General features: G+C 41.4%; 1 protein-coding gene across 4 annotated transcripts in view; it reads left to right on the forward strand.

Annotated features, from left to right (window-relative positions):
• Positions 1–22,046, forward strand: part of BTRC (beta-transducin repeat containing E3 ubiquitin protein ligase) — a 346,883-nt gene that overhangs the window by 22,858 nt on the left and 301,979 nt on the right. For 2 of the 4 annotated variants that reach the window (XM_077455336.1, XM_077455337.1), the window contains exon 2: positions 16,864–16,915. The exons of the other annotated variants lie outside the window; for them this stretch is intronic. The gene's annotated coding sequence lies outside the window, so the exon portion shown is untranslated. The remainder of the gene's footprint in view (positions 1–16,863; positions 16,916–22,046) is intronic. 4 annotated transcript variants of the gene reach the window in all.

Below are 22,046 nucleotides of genomic sequence, written 5' to 3' on the forward strand. Positions count from 1 at the left end.
TTCTTCGGAATAGCTCAGGTTTGGTCCAAATTTGGGTTTAGATCAAACCTGGTAGGAAATTGTCATTCTCATCCCCTGCTGTCCAATCAGTTGTGCTCAGGTCATTCTCTAATCTGCAGCTACATGTACAGTACATAAAAGGGGCACGAGGCAGGCATACTCGCAACGTCCTTGACCTAATATGGCCTCTTTGGTAGATTAGATTAGGTCAATGTTATTGATAGGGTGAGGGGCACAACTTCCTTCTGGGTCTGGTCTCAACCCAAGTTTGGACCAAACCCAAGCTCATCCCTAATGGCAGCCTATAAAGCAAACCTATTTATTTTCCTAGTACAAGGGGTATTCAAAAAGTTAAAGGAACATTAGAATCTAAAGCATACAATTGTGGGAATAACCTTTTATTTTTCTACACAAGCTCCATCCATATCAAGCCAACTCTGTAAGTGATGATACAAGCCATTTATGCCATTCCAGAAGAACTGAGGGTCCAGAGCCAATTAAAATTTCTTTATACCTTCTTAACCTTATAGATCAGGTTCTCCAAACTTTCTAAACAAAGGTCTGGTGTATTGTCCTTGACGGACTGTGGCCATTGCGAATGGAAATTTTCCTGGCATCAGTTGGTGTTAATAGGAGAAATGGTGTGCCATTTTTGGCTTCAATGGGAGAAATGGTACCCCATTGATGTCAGATGACATAATAGTGGAAGGAATAGTACCCCAATGGCTGTATAAAAGCAAGCAAAAGGGCCACATCCAGCTCCGGGCCACAGTTTTGAGACCGCTGTTAGCCCTCATACACACGGTCGGAGATTCCGACGGAATGTGTCCAATCGGACCATTTTGTCGGATATTCCGACTGTGTGTGGTCTACATTGGACTGTTTCCGTTGGATTATATCTGACGGAATATGTTCTCCAACTTGTTGGTAAAATTTTCCGACAAAATGCTCGGATCGGACATACTCCGATCATGTGTAGAGAATTCCGATCGGACAAAGTGCCACGCATGCTCAGATCAAATTCCTACACCAAAGCTATTGGCTACTAGCCTGAACGTAGTCCCGTCGTAACGAAATAACGTAATCACGTCAGATTTTCCGCCAACTTTGTCCGACCGTGTGTATGCAACAGTTTCAGACAAAATCCGACAGACAAAATCCGACGGATTTGGTTGTCGGAATCTCCGACCGTGTGTACAAGGGCTTATAGATCATGCGGCCAATACTTTAAAGCTGTTGGTGGACATTCAGTGTTATAGTATTGTTTTTAGGCTTTTTCTTTTTTGTGATTTGAATAAAAACTTACTAATGTTTATAACAGCATGAAAGCCAGAGGCGCAATAACATAATTCAGTCTTTTGGTAGGTTCACGTCTCTTTATTGGTGATCACAGGCAAGCGTCTTATGTTTACTGCAAGTGCCAGGACAACTGTCACCAGAACACGACTTTGAGCGGGGAATACAAGAAGCACACTGCATAGTTTCTAACCCATTTCTTGTTGGAATTTGATTTTTGTGGAAGACAGCTGCACCCCATTTCCTTGTTGTGGAATTAAGTTCTAACATTCTTAAAAATGAATGGGCTTAACCTGAGTTCAACATTCTATCTTGGTTAAAAAAAAAAAAAAAAGTACCCTATTTTGCGGTGTTTGTATACTGTCTGATTTTATTTATTTTATTTTGTTTGTCTTCAGTGTTGTTGTTGCACAAAATTCTGTGCGATAACTTGCGTCCCATAAATGCACCACAACAGTCTGAATGGACCTTTAAAAATTGAGCAGCTTCCTAGGAACCTTTAAATAATTGAGATGGGGAAAAAAAAAAAAAAATGATAGAAATATGATGGGGCTGCCTGCAAGTCAATAAAGCCCAACTCCTGGCGCAGCTTTTTTTTCTTCTTTTTTTGTTGTTATGTTTTAGGAGCTCTCCAAACTCCTCGGAGAGCTTCTTGTACGTACAACTGCATTCCCAGCAACCTGCTGCATTGCATCGGGATCCAACCCAAGCAACCCAATTGCGGTGCTGTGCTTTTGTGAATGGCACATCAGAATGGTGGGGGGACGCTCAGCAACAGAACTGGTGTCATTCTTAGCCCTTGTACACACGGTCGGACATTCCGACAACAAAATCCGTCGGATTTTGTCCAAAACTGTTGCATACACACAGTCAGACAAAGTTGTCAGAAAATCCGATCGTACATAATGTGATGACGTTATTTCGTTAGGATGGGACTACGTTCAGGCTAGTAGCCAATAGCTTTGGTCTAGGAATTTGATCTGAGCATGCGTGGCACTTTGTCCGATCGGAATTCTCTACACATGATCGGACAAAGTCAGATCGAATCATGTCGGAAAATTTTATAGCCCAGCTGGAAAACTTGGTCCGTCGGATACTCCGACGGAAACAGTCCGATGGAGCCCACACACTGTCGGATTATCCGACAACACGGTCCTATCGGACGCTGTCCATCGGAATGTCCGACCGTGTGTACAAGGGCTTAGAGGTGTAAGTGCTGTTCCCATTGTGCATATTCATCATTTTCAGTGGATCTTGGGCAACTCCTGAAGTGGGGAAAAAAAAAAGAAATAGCTGTGTCTAGAGTTGGTCTTTAAGTCTCATAAAGAAATAGCCAGACGTGTATTGTACCATGTGGGCCGCCTGGTCAATGATGGAAATTAGAGCTATCCTAGGTCGTAATTGTGGGCTGATCTAGGGTAAATAATATCTATGGGATGGAGAGGACAGGGGTAGAGACGCAGTTGGTTACAAGTTGTTTTTAAAAGTAGAGATGTACACTAAAGATATAGTGAGTGCTCCCATTAAAGTTGTGTAATTTTTTTAATATAATCTACATTATGGTTAAGGTTCGGTTTACACTTCCGTGACTTGGGATCTGACTTGCGAGACCCTAAGACCTCATGTACACTGCTGCTAAACAGGCTTGTCAAAGTCAATTTAATCACAGGCTGCATCAGCAATGTGGTTTGCCCTCAAAGGGCTGGTTGTAGCTATAAGACTATATAAATATACTCCGTGTGCTGCTGCTGGGAAAAAGCAGGGACAAAGCTGGGAAGCAGAATGTCCAGGGTCTGGAGGAGGACCAGAGGAGGGCTGGAGGCAGCTGAATGCGGAGACCAAGGGAGGCGGAGAGGAGGTGGTGATGAAGCTGCACAAAGAGCGCCGGATCTGTAGGAGGAGCTCCGTCCTTTTGTCTGCTGCCGACTGCTTAGACGGGCCAGAGACAAACCTCTCCACAGCTGCATGGAGAAGCGCAGGATCTGGTGAAGTAGTTCTGGCCTCTTCTCTGCTGCCAAGTGCTGGGACAAGGTGGGGCGGAGCACCCCCCTCCAGCCGCAGCACCACCCTTGGTCAGAGGGCCGGATTCTGTCTGTGGGCCTTGTGTTTGACATGTGCACTAAGGTGTGATTTACTCTCCAGTTTTAAATCGACCCCATAGACTAAATAGACTTATCAGAGCTGGAAGCTATGCGTAAGAGCTTGCTGCCTTTCTTTGCACAATTAAAGGAAGGTTGTATTGTAAGAACATTTTGTATAAGTAGAGGTCTTAAAGAGATTTAACCTTTTTACTCCTTAAATTGTACGTGGCATACTCATTTTTCTTTCATCTGCTCTTGTTAGCTATGTCTGACGGTTATTTTCCCAAACCCCTATAAACACACACACACACACACACACACACACACACACACACACACACACACACACACACACACTATTACCAAAAGTATTGGGATACCTGGCTTTACACACACGTGAACTTTAATGAGGTCTTAATCTGTAGGGTTCAATATTGAGTTGGCCCACCCTTTGCAGCTATAACAGCTTCAGCTCTTCTGGGAAGGCTGTCCACAAGGTTTAGGAGTGTGTCTATGGGAACGTTTGACCATTCTTCCAGAAGCTCATTTGTGAGGTCAAGGACTGACGTAGACGAGAAGGCCTGGCTAGCAGTCTCTGCCCTGCTAATTCTTTCCAAAGGTGCTCTATGGGGTTGAGGTCAGGACTCTATGAAAGCCAGTCAAGTTCCTCCACCCCAGACTTACTCATCCATGTCTTTATGGACATTGCTTTGTGCACTGGTCCAAATAATTTGGTGGAGGGGGGATTATGGTTGTTTTTTCAGGGGTTTAGTTCCACTGTAGGGAACTCCTTAAGATACCAAGACATTTTGGACAATTTCATGCTCCCAACTTTGTGGCAACAGTTTAAGCATGGCACTTTTTAACATGACTACGCACCAGTGCACAAATCAAGGTCCATAAAGACATGGATGAGTGAGTTTGGGGTGGAGGAACTTGACTGGCCTGCACAGAGTACTGACCTCAACCAAATAGAACACCTTTGAGATGAATTAGAGCAGAGAGAGTTTCTTGTCCCCTTTCTTGACCTCACAAATGTGGTTCTGGAAGATTGGTCAAATGTTCCGATAGACGCATTCCTAAACCTTGTGGACAGCCTTCCCAGAAGAGTTGAAGCTGTTATAGCTGCAATGGGTGGGCCAATTCAATATTGAACCCTACAGACTAAGCCCTTGTACACACGATCGGAGATTCCGACGGAATGTGTCCGATCGGAGCGTTTTGTCAGATATTCCGACTGTGTGTGGTCTGCATCAGACTGTTTCCGTTGGAATATCCGTCAGACCAAATTTTCCAACTTGCCGGAAATATTTTCGGACATACTCCGATCATGTGTACAGAATTCCGATCGGACAAAGTGCCACGCATGCTCAGATCAAATTCCTACATCAAAGCTATTGGCTACTAGCCTGAACATAGTCCCATCGTAGCGAAATTACGTCATCACGTTCTGAAAGATCGTATTTTCCGTCAACTTTGTCCGACCGTGTGTATGCAACAGTTTCGGGCAAAATCCGACAGATTTGGTTGTCGGAATCTCTGACCGTGTGTACAAGGGCTTAGACTGGGATGCAATTAAAGTTCATGTGCGAGTAAAGGCAGGCGTCACAATACTTTTGGCAATACAGTGTATGACAGTTCTTGTCAGGGGTTTAGAGGGAAGGGATCTGGCCTTGTGTCAGCAGAACCCTGGCATGTGAATGAAATGTCGCTTGACAGTTCACTTGTGTACGGGAATGTAGCTCCATGGCTGCCGTAGTGGAGCTGTGCGCTCTTGTAGGACACGTTGTGTGTTTCCAGCGAGTACTAAAAGTCAAGGTTAGAAGACCCGGTTCTTTAATACTTGAGGCTGTTTTTGATTTCTATTGGCCTGGATAGATCCTATTTTTAAAGCTCACAAAGTTATACTATATAGAATGTGTCCAGTTGCTAAAGCCTATGTTTTTATATATATTCTTTTTAATAATGTATACGGTAAACATAATAAAGCTGGAGGCAGAAGTGCTTCGTAGTGTCAAAGTGTCATCCGCTCAGAGTATATTTCAGTTTGTACCCTCGGGCACTTCTGTCGTTTTGCCTGTTTGTTGCCAATGAAATATATTGTTCTTGTGTTCTTGTGTTCTTATTATACTGTGTCACTTAGTAACACATTCATAAGGAAGAACAGTAGTTTTCTCACACGACTTTGGTTGATCGCCTTGTCCAAGTTCTTGTTAAATATCAGCATGACTGCCCACTTGGAGCCTTGCCAGCACCCTCTCTCCTAGGTTTGGAGAATGCACCTGTTATGGATTTGAGTGGACATGATGTTAAGACGGGTAAGTGCCACATCCCCCCCGTGTTGGGTGACTCTGCCTGTTCACAGCATCTCACGTATTTCTAGTACGTAAACTGCACAACATGTGCACCAAAGTGGCTGAAAGTATAGGAGGGTCTGATTCCAACGCGGCCCCATTATATTCTTGCGAAGAATTCACATTAAATGTATATTTAGGTGCTCAGAGATCTGGTTTGCTTTATATGGATTGTAGTAAGATATACAGCAATTCAAATACTAGATTGCCTGCTACAAGTTATATGTAATAATGTTTATACCTTTTGTATCAAAAGTGGCATATATATATAAAAATGAGCAAAAAGTGTAAAACCTTTCTTGGATGTATATTCACTTTGAGATTATCGCAAGAAATGTCAGATCCATATGTGGCTAACCATAAATGGATAAATCAAACACATCCTAAAATCTGGTATCTTAAAGAGGAAGTAAAGGCAATAAAAAATGCAACCTGCAAGGCAAAGGTATAATGAGCTAGTATCATTATGAATAACTTACCTGAGAATGAAGTCCCCGAAGTGGTCCTCCTCCTTTGTCTTCACCGCTGCTATGTATCCCGGAGTGATTTCTGGGCCTCGCTGCTCCGGCGCTGTGATTCGCCAGGTGCCGCGATTATGTCACTCCCGCGCATGCGCACGGGAGCCGACACGAGCGGCATATCGCCGTGATCTGCAGCGTGCGCATGCACCGTACACAGCGGATCCTGTCTTTTTGTAAATATCTCCTAAACCGTATAGGTTTAGGAGATATTTCTTTGACCTACAGGTAAGCCTTAATCTAGGTTTACCTGTAGGTCAAAGTGGTTTGTAAGGGTTTACAACCACTTTAAGTCTCAGATATGTCTAGCATGATGCAAGATTTTTGTCTTTTAACTATATATCTTAAAGTGTTACTAATCCCAGGACCTTGCATTCACTATATCTGGTCTCCCACAGTACACAGAACGTGGAACTGCAATTATTTTAGTAAATCTAAACTGCTAAATTTCATTCTCATCAGCAGTATATAGCGGTTTTGTGACTTCTATCAGTGTCCGGTGGAGGACTGGTTAAAGCTTTGTAGGAGGGGTTTTATTTCTCCTCTGACTGTCCTATGAGGCTGTATGACCCCTGACCCTCTGTCTGGATAGTGCTGATTTGTCCTGTGCCGATCACATGCATGCTCTAGAAATACACACCAAACTGAGCATGTGCAGAGTGCTTCTAAGGCTTTTTACTATCAGCAGCAGATTAGGGACAGTAAAAGAAGGGGAGAATCGGAGAAGACAGGATCAAACAGCCTTTGCGCACATTGCTCAGAATTAACCCCATAGGTTCCACAGTGAGTATAACGAGCATGCTTTACTGCATATACAGACTGATTTCACTGTTGTGGGTTTAGTAACACTTTTTAAAGGATAAGTTTGCCTTTTGTAACATGTTACACCCGTATTCAGGGTATAAAATGTTACTGTTGCAGCAGCCCCCACGCCCACCCATGATTCCCTGTTGTGATAGCGAGTGGAGGATCTTCTCCCCGCTGTCACAATTAGGGAAAAATAAAAGTGTCTGTGCAGCGCTCCGCCCACCAGGCCGCATCATTCATTCATTCATTCAGAGAGTTCTGTGAATGGGAGAATTGTAAGTACCGACAGCCTTTGCGGCTACTGTATTGGCTTGTAGTTCTCAATGAACTACCAGGGCGCTGTTGATCACTCTAGGAAATTCATTGAGGCTTCCTGTCGGTGTGTACCTGCCTTCCCGTATGAGGAGACCGTTTACACTGACATTCTGCAAGAGTCCTGCACTGTCTGCGATCTGATTGTGGGTGCATTGCTTTTGCAGGCTCCTAGTAAAAAATAAATAGCAGGAAATTGCAGTTGTTTAATTTCTGGCTGTGTTTGCTTTTTTGAGATTTTTCCCTCACTTTGTCACCATTGTCACATGGATGGTAAGTGAGAGCACATCTTTCTGAGTGCGTCAAAAAAAAACAAAAAAAAAACTAGTAGGAGTTCTAACCCCCTTCGCTACTCTAGCTAAAAATTTTTTAAAAAAACAACAACTTTTGGCTGGATATGCACTCTGGATGGGGGTCCAAAAATATGAAAATGTACAGACTTTTAAGACACCAGCTTAGGCTTAAGGGGTTGATTTACTAAAACTGGTGAGTGCAAAATCTGGTGCAGCTGTGCATAGAAGCCAATCAGTTTCCAGTTACTTTGTCAAAGCTTAATTGAACAAGCTAAAGTTATGCCTCGTACACGCGATCAGACTTACCGACAACAAAATTGAAATTTTGTTCGAAGGGTGTTGGCTGCAATTTGCCTTGCATACACACGATCACATAAAGGTTGGCCAACAATTACGAATGTAGTACGGCGAGCTGATGTGATATCTCCATTATGAACGCTAGTTTTACAAGACCGCTTTCGGCTCATCCTTGATTCCGAGCATGCGTGTTTGTGCTTTGGACTTTTGTCTGACGGACGATTGGAAAGTCCGACAACACACATTTGTTGGTGGAAAATTTGAGAACCTGCTAGCCAGCATTTGTTGGCGGAAATTCCGACAACGATTGTCCGATGGAGCGTACACACGGTCGGACTTACCGCCAACAAGCTCACACCCAACATTTCCCATCGGAAAATCCGATCGCGTGTACGCGGCATTAGAATCTGGTTACCATGCACAGCTGCATCAGATTGTGCACTTTGCAATTTTACTAAAAATTTTACTAAATCAACCCCTTAGTATGAAAAAGACTCCAGGTAGTTTTGGGGAGCACTATATATTTCATCAACTTGTTCATACCCATTTTACTCCTGACATGGATACATTCCAGAAAACATTTTGAGTGCAGTTGCCTAATCGTTACCGTATGCTAGAGACAATAGTGGATTTTTAGTGTCTAATGTTAAAGCAGGAGTCCGCCGTTTTTTTTTTTTTTAAAAGCCAGCAGCTACAAATACTGCAGCTGCTGACTTTTAAAATAATGACACTTACCCGCCCAGCGCGTCCACGATGTCGGCACCCGAAGCCGATCTCTCGATCGTCTCTCGGGTGCTGCCGCCGCCATCTTGGGTATCGGAATCATGAAGTGAAGCGGCTTCATTTCCCGGTTCCCTACTGCGCATGTGCGAGTCGCGCTGCGCAATAAGGATGGTCCCCGCTGTCTCTGGGATTCGTGTGTTTCCCAGCAGACAGCGGGGGGCCTTCGGAAAGGGGCGTAGATTCTGCGGAAAGGGGCGTAGATTCTGCAGATATCTATGCCTGAAGTGGGTGCAGATACCTGTACTGTACATATACCTGCACCCCCCTCCCCGTGAAAGGTGCCAATTGTGGCGCCTGAGGGGGGGAGGGTTCCAATAAGCGGAAGCTCCACTTTAAATTGGAAGTCCTGGCTAAAACTAAAATCCCTGCATCTTTAGCCACCAACATTCTAACACTAACCTATCTAGCCCTGTAAAGAAAAAAATTGTATACATACCTTTTCTGCAGGCGATCCAACCCGAACTCCAGTGATGTTTGCTCTGCAGAGGACATGGCCGACAGCAGCTGTGAAATGAATGGGAAGTCGCCCATAGAGTTACTACGGGGCTTCCGTTGACGGACGTATCCTCTGCAACTGCCTATACTTCGAAGCTGCGGCTGACAGAGCAGTGTGGGATCGGAGCTTCCGCCGCTGGAGATCGGGCCGGATCGCCTGCAGAATAGCTGTGTATACAGATTTTTTTTCTTTTCAGGGCTAGATAGGTTAGTGTTAGAATGTTGATGGCTGTAGATGCAGTGGTTTTAGTTTTAGCATGGACTTCTACTTTAAGATCTTATATAAAGCAAGAGTTATGTAGGTGTTGGATAAGGTGACCAATGTGTACAAGTCTCCATTCATGTGTGATTTTTTTTTATTTTTTTTTATTATTGCTTTATGTTTTAGGTTTTAAAACACTTGTACTAAAAATAATTCTGTTTTTCTACTAAAGCAGGACATACTTGGGTCAAATTTCCTAAATAATTTTCTTATGAAAATCGTAACCAAGATATTTTTTCGAATTTCGCACCATTATTGGGCTGCAACAGCCGATTTTTGTGCTGCCACCGAATTTGAGCGATTGAGCATGTTGGAAATTTTTGGAAAGAAAATTTCTAATGAATTATGAGAGAACTGTTTGAGAAATATAATTGAAAAAGAAATGTACATGAGCTGCGACCTGGAAAGAAAAGAATATTCCTGGCCACAAATTATTTTCTGTAGCAACACGAGGTGAAATGGAAGGCTTGGTTAATTCGAATTTCAAAATCAATGGTGGCACCAACCGATCACAAAATCCAAGAAAATTCAGATTTTCGAAAGACTAATCGTTCGGCATTGGACCCATGTATGGCAGGATTAAGTCCTTGATGGTACCTTGAATCTGCACATTTTCATAGTTTTGAATCTTCAATTTATATTGGACGTGGTACCATGGTTTCCGACCACCCTTTTTATCTTTAAGTGATGGAGGTCATTAATAGTTCATTGTTTGTTTAATAATGGGAATAGAACATTTTTACACCAGACAAAAGATCTCTATATGGGTTCATATGTGTTGACCAGGAAATTAAACATTTCTCTAATTTTGCCTATTCACTGTTTTGTTTACGCCACTTGAGCTCTCGGTTGTTCTCCAAAGGCAGTGCAACACGAGACTCGTCGGTCTTGGGTCACCTAATAGAAATCTGTAATGATTTCCGTAAATATTTCTATCAAGTCGTTAAGTGTGAGGTTAATGTTTGTTTTCTTGTGATTTCTATCACATTTCTACTCATATCAGTGACCTCCCTCCCTTCTTGGTCCCCAGTTAGTCTATTCTCATGTCTTTGTAGCCCCATTGCTTTCATATGCACTCCTATATTTTCTTCAGTATTCATTCACTTAGCCATTCTATCATCATATATGCACCTTTCTTACTAAACTAAATTTTATATTATATCTAATCTTGCAATTTGCAGCATTTTAGAAATTATTGAAGACTTTAACATGTTTCAGCTCTCATATTGTTTTATTTTCATTTTGGCCACCTACTTTTGGGACAGCTACTCAAAAACAGGATTTGTTGCACTTGAGTACACAAGGTTGGGTTTCATATATTTAGAACTATTGTGACTGCATGTTGGTTAGAAGTCCTTGAAGTAGCCCGTGGTGTTCGGCCGTTACTTTGGTTAGAAGTTGCTAGTTTGGCTTTTTTCCAGGCGTCACTTAACAAAGATCATCCTTTGTACTCCTGTTTGGCCCAGAATCAAAGTGTTCAGTTTCTAGATCTTCTACGTTCATATTGAAAAAGTCTTATTTGCTTGCTTTAATCTACTTCGTCATTAACCTTTTTGATGGATCACGTAGTGCTTATGTTTCATATGATGCATGAATAAAATTCCTCCCGTGTTTAAGTTATGGGAGAAAGTGAGACTCTTGGCCAATCTGAAGCTTTGCAACTTGAACTGGACCATTTGGATCTGATGAAAGAGGGTAACGAAGAGTTGGTCTATCGACTGAAATAGCTGCCAGCAGCTGGCTCTGATATCTCGTTCAGCCTGGTCACTTATATATTCTATATTTGTGATATAGAGTATGCAAGTTTTAGATACAAGGCAGGATGAGGATTTTAATGGCAAGGGCAGCTGCATTGAGTTCTGAGAGCTTCAGCTGTCAATATATCCCTCTTGGGGGTAATAGTGACAGTTTTACTACTTCGTCTTGTGTTCCATTTTTTCTTTTTTTTTTTTTTTCTTTATAGGGTTGCATATCAATTTAAACATTTAGAGGTTCATGATTTTCCATTGCCGTCTAGTGACTGGAGACATTCCACTGGAGTGTGTTGATTTATATAGCGCCAATCTTGTACTCAGCATTTCATAAGATTACAGCACCACAAAGATATATTACATAACATATTGACGAGCATGCACATTACATAATATAGAAACAGGCAGGTTTTAGTTGAAGGGATAAAACATGGGAGAACGTGCATTCATTTTATTTTATTTTTTTTCTTAAGATTACCTGACATACACTTTAAGGCTTGAAACAGGAAAGGGGTTTGTGGGACTTTATATGTCGCACATAACTAAATTAAACTAACCAATAATTGTAAAATAGTAGATTTTTATTACATTGGGACACATAATGTTAAACAGTGTAAAAAAAATTAAAATAAAAAATAAATTATAGTAGGTCGCAGTAGATATAATCTGCACAATTAGACTCTAGTGCATATATTTATGAATTGTTTAGATATCTACTGCGACCTTATATATATATATATATATATATATATATATATATATATATATATATATATATATATTTTTTTTTTTTTTTTTTTTTTTACTGTTTTACATTATGCCCAATGTAATTATAAACATCTACTATTTTACAATTTATTAGTTAGTTTAATTTAGTTTATGTGCTTCATATAAAGTCCCAAATACCCCTCTCCTCTTTCAATATGTATCAGGGATGGAGGTACATGTACTGGCATAGTCATGGCCTCATATAAAGTCCCAATCTTTCACACTGTAAGGCTTGTTTTCTATAAACCTCCGCTCCAAAACATATACTGTAATTGCAGAACTGGATTGATATTCTCATGATATAGGTGATGCTGGTCATCATTTGGTAAAAGATGGATCTTAATCTACTGGATTATCAACCAATTTTGAAAACCGATTCGTCCGCCTGGACAGGGTACCTCCACAACTATGGCACTATATCTTAAAAAGGGTGGGTTGGGGACAAAGGGACAAGAATAGTTGTAAATACAAATGGCATATAATTTAGACAGGTGCACTATGGCACACCACTCCAAGCACCATTAAAATAGATTAAAAAGAAAGCGATAACGTTGTTACTTCTATATAACAAATTTTCTATCGGCGCAAATAATAACCTAAATCACTAAATTGTGATATATGTGGTAGTATATATATATATATGTGGAGTCTCCAGCCCTTACTGAAGAAGACATGGTGGTGTAGCAGCCCATTCGACATAATGCGTATAGGGGTAAGGAGTCGCAGTGGCAGCGTCATCCCGCTAGCATCTTGTTGTTTCTATGAATCCTGAGCCTGCACTGCTTAAGCGCTGCGTTTGTGAGTAACATTTTAATGAGAAATGAACCGTTTTGATATATAGAGGGCACTAGATTTTGCCTTTTCTATTCCCATGTGCACCGGACCCCATTGAGGGAATTTGTGCTAGCTGGTATCCATCCAATCAGCTGGAGGCAGCACGGAAGGAATATGAGTTCCATGACCAGCTGATCCGTTTGTATCCCAGAGAGGGAACCTGCTTTTTCTTATCTTCTGGTGAAACGGGTCAGAACGTGAGGTGAGTGGCTAGGATATTGAGGTGGAGGAGAGCATTTGCATTTCCATCGTTAATGCACTGGTGCACTGGTGGTGTGTTGTGTGTTTTTTGTGCAGAAGACTCTAAGGATTATTCTTGTGCATTCAGACTCTTTCTAAATATTCTATTTATTATTATTTTTTGAGTGTGTGGACTTTATCTTTACTGTTTATTGTTCACTATTCCCACTGAGGGAACACGTATATTTCATTGTGTATTTTTCACTATTCCCAGTTAGGGAATATGAATATTTGATTGATTGTGCACTCTGTATCTTGCTATATTGCAAGTTAATCATGTATTCTTTTTTAATGATTTATTTGGAAGTTATTTAGGAAGCGCAACACTGTTTTGTTATGTATAACGTTGTCAATGGACCTGTGAATGGAGGATGTGGTTTTGCAGGCGGAGCCACACACAGCTGTGCCACTATAAAAAAAAAGATAGGATGCTGTGGGGAGAAGAACCCCAAGTTTCAGGTTATTGGGCCTTGAGGATGGTGCCCATGTTACAAAATACACAGGACGTCGCTCACGTGTGTAACCAAACCACAATCGATCTTAGTGGGAAACTTCCAGGTATCTAAGCCCAGGAGGTCTGCGTGTAAGGTGGTTGGGCACCAAGCAATACTTGTTCCGTTTGGTGCTTGTTGTATGCTATTGGTGTAACCCCTAAACACCCTAGACCTGGCCATTTTGGAATGATCCTCAGGCAAAGCGATATATTTGTGTAAGTGACCCACGCTGCATAGCAAAATTGCAATGTAGCGGTAGAAGCTAGATGGATGGCCCAGAACACTATCGGCAATACCGGACAGTCTTTAGAATATTCCTCTCAAAAGTTGAAAATTGATGGACTGGCTGAGATGGTTAATGGTCCATAATTTAATGTGGATCCGTATCAGGGCTTGGTCAATGTGTGTAATGCTCCCCCCTGGTTCTCCTTTGTTGCCAAATGGCATCTACATACCAATCAAAGCCCAGAGACAGGTGTCCCAGTGACGGCTATAAACTGTGTGGACTAATCATGATGCTGGTCATCATACTAAACAAGGATGTATCTTCTGGCTTTTACAGCCAGATACTGCCCACTAACCATTTTATACAGTCTCTGTAGAGCCCACGTTGTAAATCCAAGACTCTTGCCTTATATTGTTGTTCCCCTTGTGTGTGGGTGTTATAGGGACTCCCATCTGTAATACATAATATTCATTCACTGAGCTACTAGCAAGAAAATAAAAATGTGAAAAAATAGTTTCTAGCAATCCGGGGATCTGCAAACATTTGAGCCTGTGCCCAGAGGCTGCTCACCTAGGTTCTAATCCTCTGAAACGTATTGGCCGTTGATGGCCGACTTTGCTGTAATGTCGATAGCAGTTGTAATGTAAAAAAATTGGAGCAAGCTAAATCTGATTTATATTGACGTGATGCAGCTCATCTCATAATCTGCTATAGAGCACATATGGTTGATACTAATAAGTTTGGTTTCTAAAAAGTTGTTCATCTCCAGCAAATGAGAAAATCTAAAAACAAAGGCAGATTACAGACCAAATGATGTTTGTTGTACATGCTGCCAAAATACATTCATATCAGGAACAGCTTGTGTAAAACACACCATTTCTGGTGCTTTTTAAGCATTAAAAATGTCCTGCAATATGCAGTCTGCCAGTCTTAAATTGGAACGCCAAGAAAACGTCTGACTACACAGTTGAAATACATATACGCTCAGTGGCCACTATAGGAGGAAAATGTATTTATCAATGGACCTGTGAATGGATGATGAGGTTTTGCAGGCGGAGCCACGCACAGCTGCGCCACTATATATAAAAAAAAGAAAAAGGGATGATGGGGGGAGAAGAACCCCAAGTTTCCGGTTATTGGGGCTTGAAAATGGTGCCCATGTTTCATGTTAAACGATAAATATGGCCAGAAAGGTGGAATTAGCCTTTAAGTAATATGACCACATCCATTTATGTGTTTTGTACTTGCCTTAGGTTCAGCTTTAAGCACGTAGGCTGGAAGTTGTTGGCTCCTCTAAAGTTTGGATGTAAACTTTGGAAAGCACTTATCGCAGGATCTTGCCTCCTACTGAATTCATATCTTGTGCTTTAGGATCTCTTTCAAAGTCCATTAAGTGTAATATTCAGTTACCTCTTGCCTAGTCAGCCAGGGGTATTAGGACAAACTTATCAACATTCTTTGCTTGTGTTTCAGCATTCAGCTCTCTGGAAGTCATTGCTAAGTCTATATTTATATTAGTGCAAAAATACGTTACCTTGTTATGAATTTTCACGCACGCTACAGCTTTAAGGGCCGCTATAATGGCTTTTTAGTTTAGTTTTCTTTTGGAATTTTGAGAGTTTTCAGACTTATAAACAGATATTTTTTAATATTATTTTTTAACGTATAAATTATTATTTTTTTTTTAAGTTAACCGCTTCAATACCAGGCACTTGGAGACCTTCCTGCCCAAGTCAATTTTCAGCTTTCAGCGCTGTCGCAATTTGAATGACAATTGCACGGTCATACAACACTGTACCCAAACAAATTTTATCATTTTGTTCCCACAAACAGAGCTTTCTTTTGGTGGTATTTGATCACCTCTGCGGTTTTTATTTATTGCGCAACAAATAAAGAAAGACCGAAAATTTTGAAAAAAAACCAACAAGTTTTTCTTTATTTCTGTAAAAAAAAGATTTTTGTAAATAAGTACGTTTTCTTCTTCAATGACTGGCACCGATGAGGCGGCACTGATGGGCACTCGTAGGCGGCACTGATGGGTACTTATGGGTGGCACTGATAGGTGGCCACTGATAAGTGGCGCTGATGGACACTGATGGGTGGCATTGCTGGGCATCACTGATGTAACGTTATATAATGTTGCCAATCAGTGCCCATTTGTGGGCACAGATTGGGCATAATTTGCACATGTGGATGGCCATGGGGTACATACCTGGCCATCCACATGTTGCCTGCTTCCCTGGTGGTCCAGTGCGGGCATTCAAGGGGGGGGGGGCTGCACTGATAAACAATCAGCGCAGACCCTCCCTGTCAGGAGAGCCAGCGATTGGCTCTCCTCTACTCACATCTGTCAGACGTGAGTGAGGAAAAGCCGATCAATGGCTTTTCCTGTTGACATTGTGATCAGCCTTGATTGGACATGGCTGATCACGTGGTAAAGAGCCTCAGACTCACACACCGCACCACCTATCGCCGCGATGCGCACCCCCACGGGGGCGAGTGGCGTCTGTTATCCTCCTAGTCAGGTTAACTGAACCACCGTGAGAGAAGTGGTTAAAGGATAAGCTCACCTTTTGGGAACATGTTAAGCATTCCACCCATTTTTAGAGTGTAACATTATTTTTTTCCCCATCACCAACCCCTCCCCCTGGAACAGCAGTACAGGGAGAAGTTCCCCGTTCTAGCTGTGACTTTTTGAAATTGGTTTGTGTACGCGGAGCGTCGCCCACATGGCGGCGGCATTTAGTCACACAGTTCTGTGTGTGAATGAACTACAAGCCCCAACATCCTTTGCAGTTGTCTCAATGAGCTCCACAGCGCTCTGATAGTTCATTGATTATTCCTGTCGGGTTGTATCTGCTTGCCCATATGGGATGTACGGGCACACAAATACACTGACAGATCTACAGGAGACCTGCATGGCACCAGCGATCTACTGATCGCTGGTGCAATGCTTTACAGGCTAAAATAAATGCACAATTTTTTACCTGCTATATATGTACTATAACTTGCATGTATGATTCTGTGTTTGAAAACATATTCCTGTCTTTAGGCATTTCGGCAGACTCTGTTAACTTGCAGCTGAACCTAAAGTAATTGTAAAGGTTAGTTTTTCTTTTCTTTTTTTTAACAAACATGTCATACTTACCTGCTCTGTACAAGGGTTTTGCACAGAGCAACCCTGATCCTCCTTTTCTAGGGTCCCCCTGGCTCCTCCTCTTCGAGTGCCCCCATGGAATGCAGCTCTCTGTGGGGGTACTCATGTGGACTAGGCTGCGTCCATTGACACAGACAGCAGTACTTGGGCCTCGGCTCCCATGTCACTGGATTTGATTCACAGCAGTGGGAGCCAATCACAGCAGGCACATGATCAGGAAGCTGGCCGCCTCCTACCGCTATTAAGATCCTCTTGAAGGGCTACTGGGTGGCAGCATGGGATTGGGACAATACGTTGTGATCTTGCTATGAAGTTCCTTTTGTCAAATCCTTCTCCTTCTCCTTCTCCTCCTCCTCCTCCTCCTCCTCCTCCTCCTCCTCCTCCTCCTATTTTTTTTTTTTTTAAATTTGTTAACCACTTCAATACAAGGCACTTTCACCCCCTTTCTGCCAAGGCCAATTTTCAGCTTTCATCGCTGTCGCATTTTATATGACAATTGAGCGGTCATACGACACTGTACCCAAGCTACATTTTTATCATGTTTTACCCACAAATAGCACTTTCTTTTTGGAGGTATTTGATCCCCACTGGGATTTTTATTTGTTGCTAAACAAATAAAAAAGACTGAAAAATTCTAAAAAAAAATGGTTTTCTTTGTTTCTGTTATAAAAATGTGTAAATATGTTTTCTCCTTCACCGATTGGCACTGATAAGGCGGCACTGACGAGGTGGCACTAATATGCAGCACTAATGGACATTGATAGATGAAACTGATCTGCAGTAAGTAGTATAAATGTAAACCAAAAAATGGCGCCCTAGGAGTGTTGAATAAAAACAAATAACCAGCTGCCCCTTTAAGGTGATAGAATCACCAAAGTGGTGTGAATAAAATAAAAGAATATGTTGTATATCCATAAATATAAAAAACATATATACAATGTCATAAATTCGAACGTTGCATTGTGAATTATATAGCAAAACCTATAGCAAGCTAAAAGTCCATGTGTGATAGTAATCCCAACACCAGAAACTGATTGCTTTTAGATATAACTTCTAGTTCCTGTGGGGATACCCATATCCGACTTTTTAATTGATATTATGAATTTAAATGAATATGAAACTCATTGTCTGCCATTATTGGCACCTTTAGCGCAAGAATCTTGCTGCTTTTTTTGGTCATCAAAAAAAAATGCACCTCCCTATTGTAATGCATTGAAACTGCAGCAAGAATGCATCAATAAAGCACCTGTTACGTTTTTTTGATGTGATTTTTTGAGTCGCATGACCTATGAAAAACACTATAAGCACAGTAAAATCACGGCAAAATTGCGTTAGTTTTCGGTACCATTATTGGCACCGTTTTCTTTATGGGAAAATTGCTGAAAAACGCCATTTTCGACTGCTAAGTTTCGGTCACCAAAATTTCTGTGCATCTCTAAGCACTACCTCTCCCATTGATACCAATATTGGGGAAATAGTCCTCCAATTTAATACCATTGATGTGGTACTACCATAATTCCTCCTCTTATTGACCAAAGGCGCTTTATAATTGTTTTACTTCCACTGGCCACTAAGCTTGATACCTGGACATTTTCTACTCCCACTGGCCATAATGTGGCCCCCTTAAAGTCTGAAGGACATTAAATTGCCCTTTGTTTAGAAAGTTTAGAGACCCCTGATATAAAGGTACCCTTTAAGACTATATTATTTATATTATTCCTTCAGCTATATTTTATTAAATAGTGCACAATTGTATTTCCCTTTGTCCAGTAACCTCTTTGTGTTGAGAATTGGGCAATATTTGTCTCATTAAAATCGTTACACTTCAATAAAAGAGAAATGGCGATGCACACATTTGATCTCTCTAACGCCTTTGACTCTGTGTTTGGTTGGTAGGTTTATTAACACAGCCGGTTGGGCCCCAAATGGTTACCAGACATAAGAGGTGAGCTCTTTGATTGACAAGTCAGAAATGCATTAGATCATTCCTCCTGCCAGAGTCCCTGGTTCTCGCTGTTAAAAATGTCAGCTTCTCCAAGTTTGAATGGCAGCCCGAGGGGCTCCGAAGCCTTTTGTTTTCCGAGATCGAAACACAAATTGGTTGTATGCCTTGAACACTCCATTTCCAGCCGTAATTTCATCTTTTAGCTAAGAAGCACACGGTACACGAGCAAAGTGGCCTGTAAACAATAATCCGAAAAATAAATAAATAAAGCGGGTCATGTTTCCGATGCGCGGTTCCACCACTGGTGCTGACCTCTATCACACTGAACATCTCTAGCCTGATTGCTGTTCCCCTTGGCATCGCGGCAAGAAGAACGGACAAAGCAGAAAATAAAGATTTCACGTTTCAGCACCAGACTTTCATTTCTTGCTCTTTACAAAGAGGGTGACCCCTGATAATCTAGTGTCCTTTTTTTTTTTTTGAATGGCTTGTTCACTGAAGTGGATGCATAACAAGACATTACGGCGAAACACAGAGGCAGCCAACTGTTATTGTATTTATTATTGTTGTTGTTTTATAGTTTTGTAGTTTTATACAGCTCAGTCATATTGTATAGTGTATAGTGTGGTTTAAATAATTCAGGTGTTCTTACTTTATTAATGGGGATTACATCCTGATCTTCTTACCACACTCAAAGTAATGGTAATTTAAAAGCAAATGTCACACAACGTTGTTTTTTTTTTTTTTCGGTTTTTGGTATGTTTGATCCCAGTCTAACACTCAGCTTTGATTTGTAGACAGTTCCTCCCTGTCCTCATGTACAATGTACAGCTCATTGACCCTGCATTGTACTTGAAGACTTCATTGTGCAACCAGGTCCCAAGGAATCTTGTAGAAGAGGCTTGGGGGGATAGCTGAAGTTTGAAAAAGCATGTCTCTTCTGCATTAAAAACCCTGCCTGTTCACCCATTTTTATAATTTGCATAAAATTCAACTTTAAAAGAAGTATGGGAATTTTTTTGGCAAATCGTACTTAAAGCATCAGTCCCTCGCCTGTTCTAAAACTGAGAACTGAGCAATCAAACACAGCCGATCGTTCAGTTCTCAGTGCTCGATGAGCAGAGAGATGATGACTGTCAGCGGCTTGCTGAGAGGCTGAGCCAGGTACCGATCTGGTCACGATCTTTCCCAAACCTAGACTGGATCTGTGGCTTCAGCCCGCTGTCTGCTGAAAACGGGTCTGAAGGAACTGCACTCCTGTGATCCACAGGAGCTTTGGCTGTACTCCTTTAAATCTGATGCGCTCCAATACATGACTGCCTCAAACGAAGATCATGTGCTTCAAGTGAAACTATACATGCGTATGAACAGTCACCATTAAATAAAAATCTAATGAGACACTACTGGTGAAGCCTCATATTAGTCTGCAAATTGCTTAGACATTTGTTTAAAAAGAGAAAAAAAAAACTGCGTTGAAAAGTTTTCTTCATCCTGAATCATAAGTACTAAATTGATTTGAAATGTTTAGATGATGTTTTGGAATTTTGTTTTGGTTCTGTAACTATTAGATACTTCCAAATATATTGTATCATGTACATCCTTCAGTTGTCAAGTGTTTTGAACCCCTGTCTGTCAAAACCCATTCTTGGAATTTGGAGAGGCTGCACTGTAATAAAGAACGAGGCCAAAAAGTGACAGCCTACTACTTGTGTTAGTTTAGAGATTCATGATCATGCTCTTTGCAGCCAATGAGAACCATTTTGTGATTAGCATGGGGAATGTATTACTCCCCCTCTGCTCTTGAGTTGCAGCCAAGTATGTTCTTATGTAAATTCAGTAAGGGTACCACTGATGTCAGACTAATTTGTGCGAATATCTGTTTTCCTCCATAATTAACCCGTATGATGACCCTTCCAATACAGTTTGGACTCGAGTCCATAAAATATGATATGTAACTTGTAAGAGGACAGAGACAGCTGAAGTGATCAATATGGAGAGTGGAGGGCGTTGGCTATGTGAGAAGGTTGGATATTTTAGTATTTCTAGTAGCAGTTATTAATAATATGAACAGTAGTGACCTTTCCTGAGCTTGTCTCATTTTTCGAAATTTTTGAAGTGTTAAGAGTTTTCCACTTTAGACAGATCAATGGTGGACAATCTAAACAGTAGTCCTTAGTGAAGGCAGTCCTCTCTATCCTTAACCGTATTATTTAAAGCAGGCTTTCTCAACCTTTTAACCCTAGAGGAACACCAAAAATTTTCATGTCTCGAGGAACCCTTACTAAAACCAAATCATCAGGGCTAAATAGGAACAATGCTCCTTTATATTAGTGGTCAATAGGAAGAATGTCCCCATAAAGTGGTGTTTAGAATGTCACCCTTAAAGACATTTAAAAAAATATAAGCACCATCAAATAGGTGGTTCATCAGCCACAGCTCAAGGAACCCCTAGCAACCTCGGGAGGAACCCCAGCGTTCCACTGAACCCTGGTTGAGTGGCTGATTTAAAGGATCTACAGTAGCTGTAAATCTTTAGCCTTTTATCGATGTGGTTGCTGTGGCATATATGGCATCATCTCTGAAGACTCGTACGTAGTTGCAGAAGCACATTTAGTATTTGTAAAAGAGAGCGATGTCTGCTACCATGGCCTCGTCATGGCCTGTGCTTTCTAAGGCTGGTGTCAGATGGGCGTTTCTGTTGCTGGAGAGAAATTACAAATGGCAGAATCACTAAAGAGGCTGTCTGTCTGTCCCTATGGAATGGTACCCTCTGTAGGCAAATCTAGCAAAATGTCGCTGGTCTGAAAGCTGCTTAATCACGATTGCTAGTGAAGGAAGCGATATCTGGCTGCCTCAGCTAGAAAGTAAGCAAATCCATAGGGACAAACAGGTAGGCACTTAGCTATCCTGCTGCCAGGAATTTTGACAAATTACCGGTGGCAGACTCATGAACGTCAGATTCACTCGTCTGACAGCTGTGCCTGATGTCAAACTGGCGATTTCATTTGAAACTATTCCTTATCTTATTTTAGTGATTCCTTGCTAAGAAATTAATAATTATTTCCTATCTAATCGCCAGCTCATCAGTTTATGTTGCTTAGTGAATGAGACTTATCAACATTTCATGACGGCA

This window comes from Lithobates pipiens, unplaced genomic scaffold, assembly GCF_037356315.1.
Source record: "Lithobates pipiens isolate NorthernLeopardFrog02 unplaced genomic scaffold, aLitPip1_a1.2 Scaffold_25, whole genome shotgun sequence".
Taxonomy (NCBI): Eukaryota; Metazoa; Chordata; class Amphibia; order Anura; family Ranidae; genus Lithobates; species Lithobates pipiens.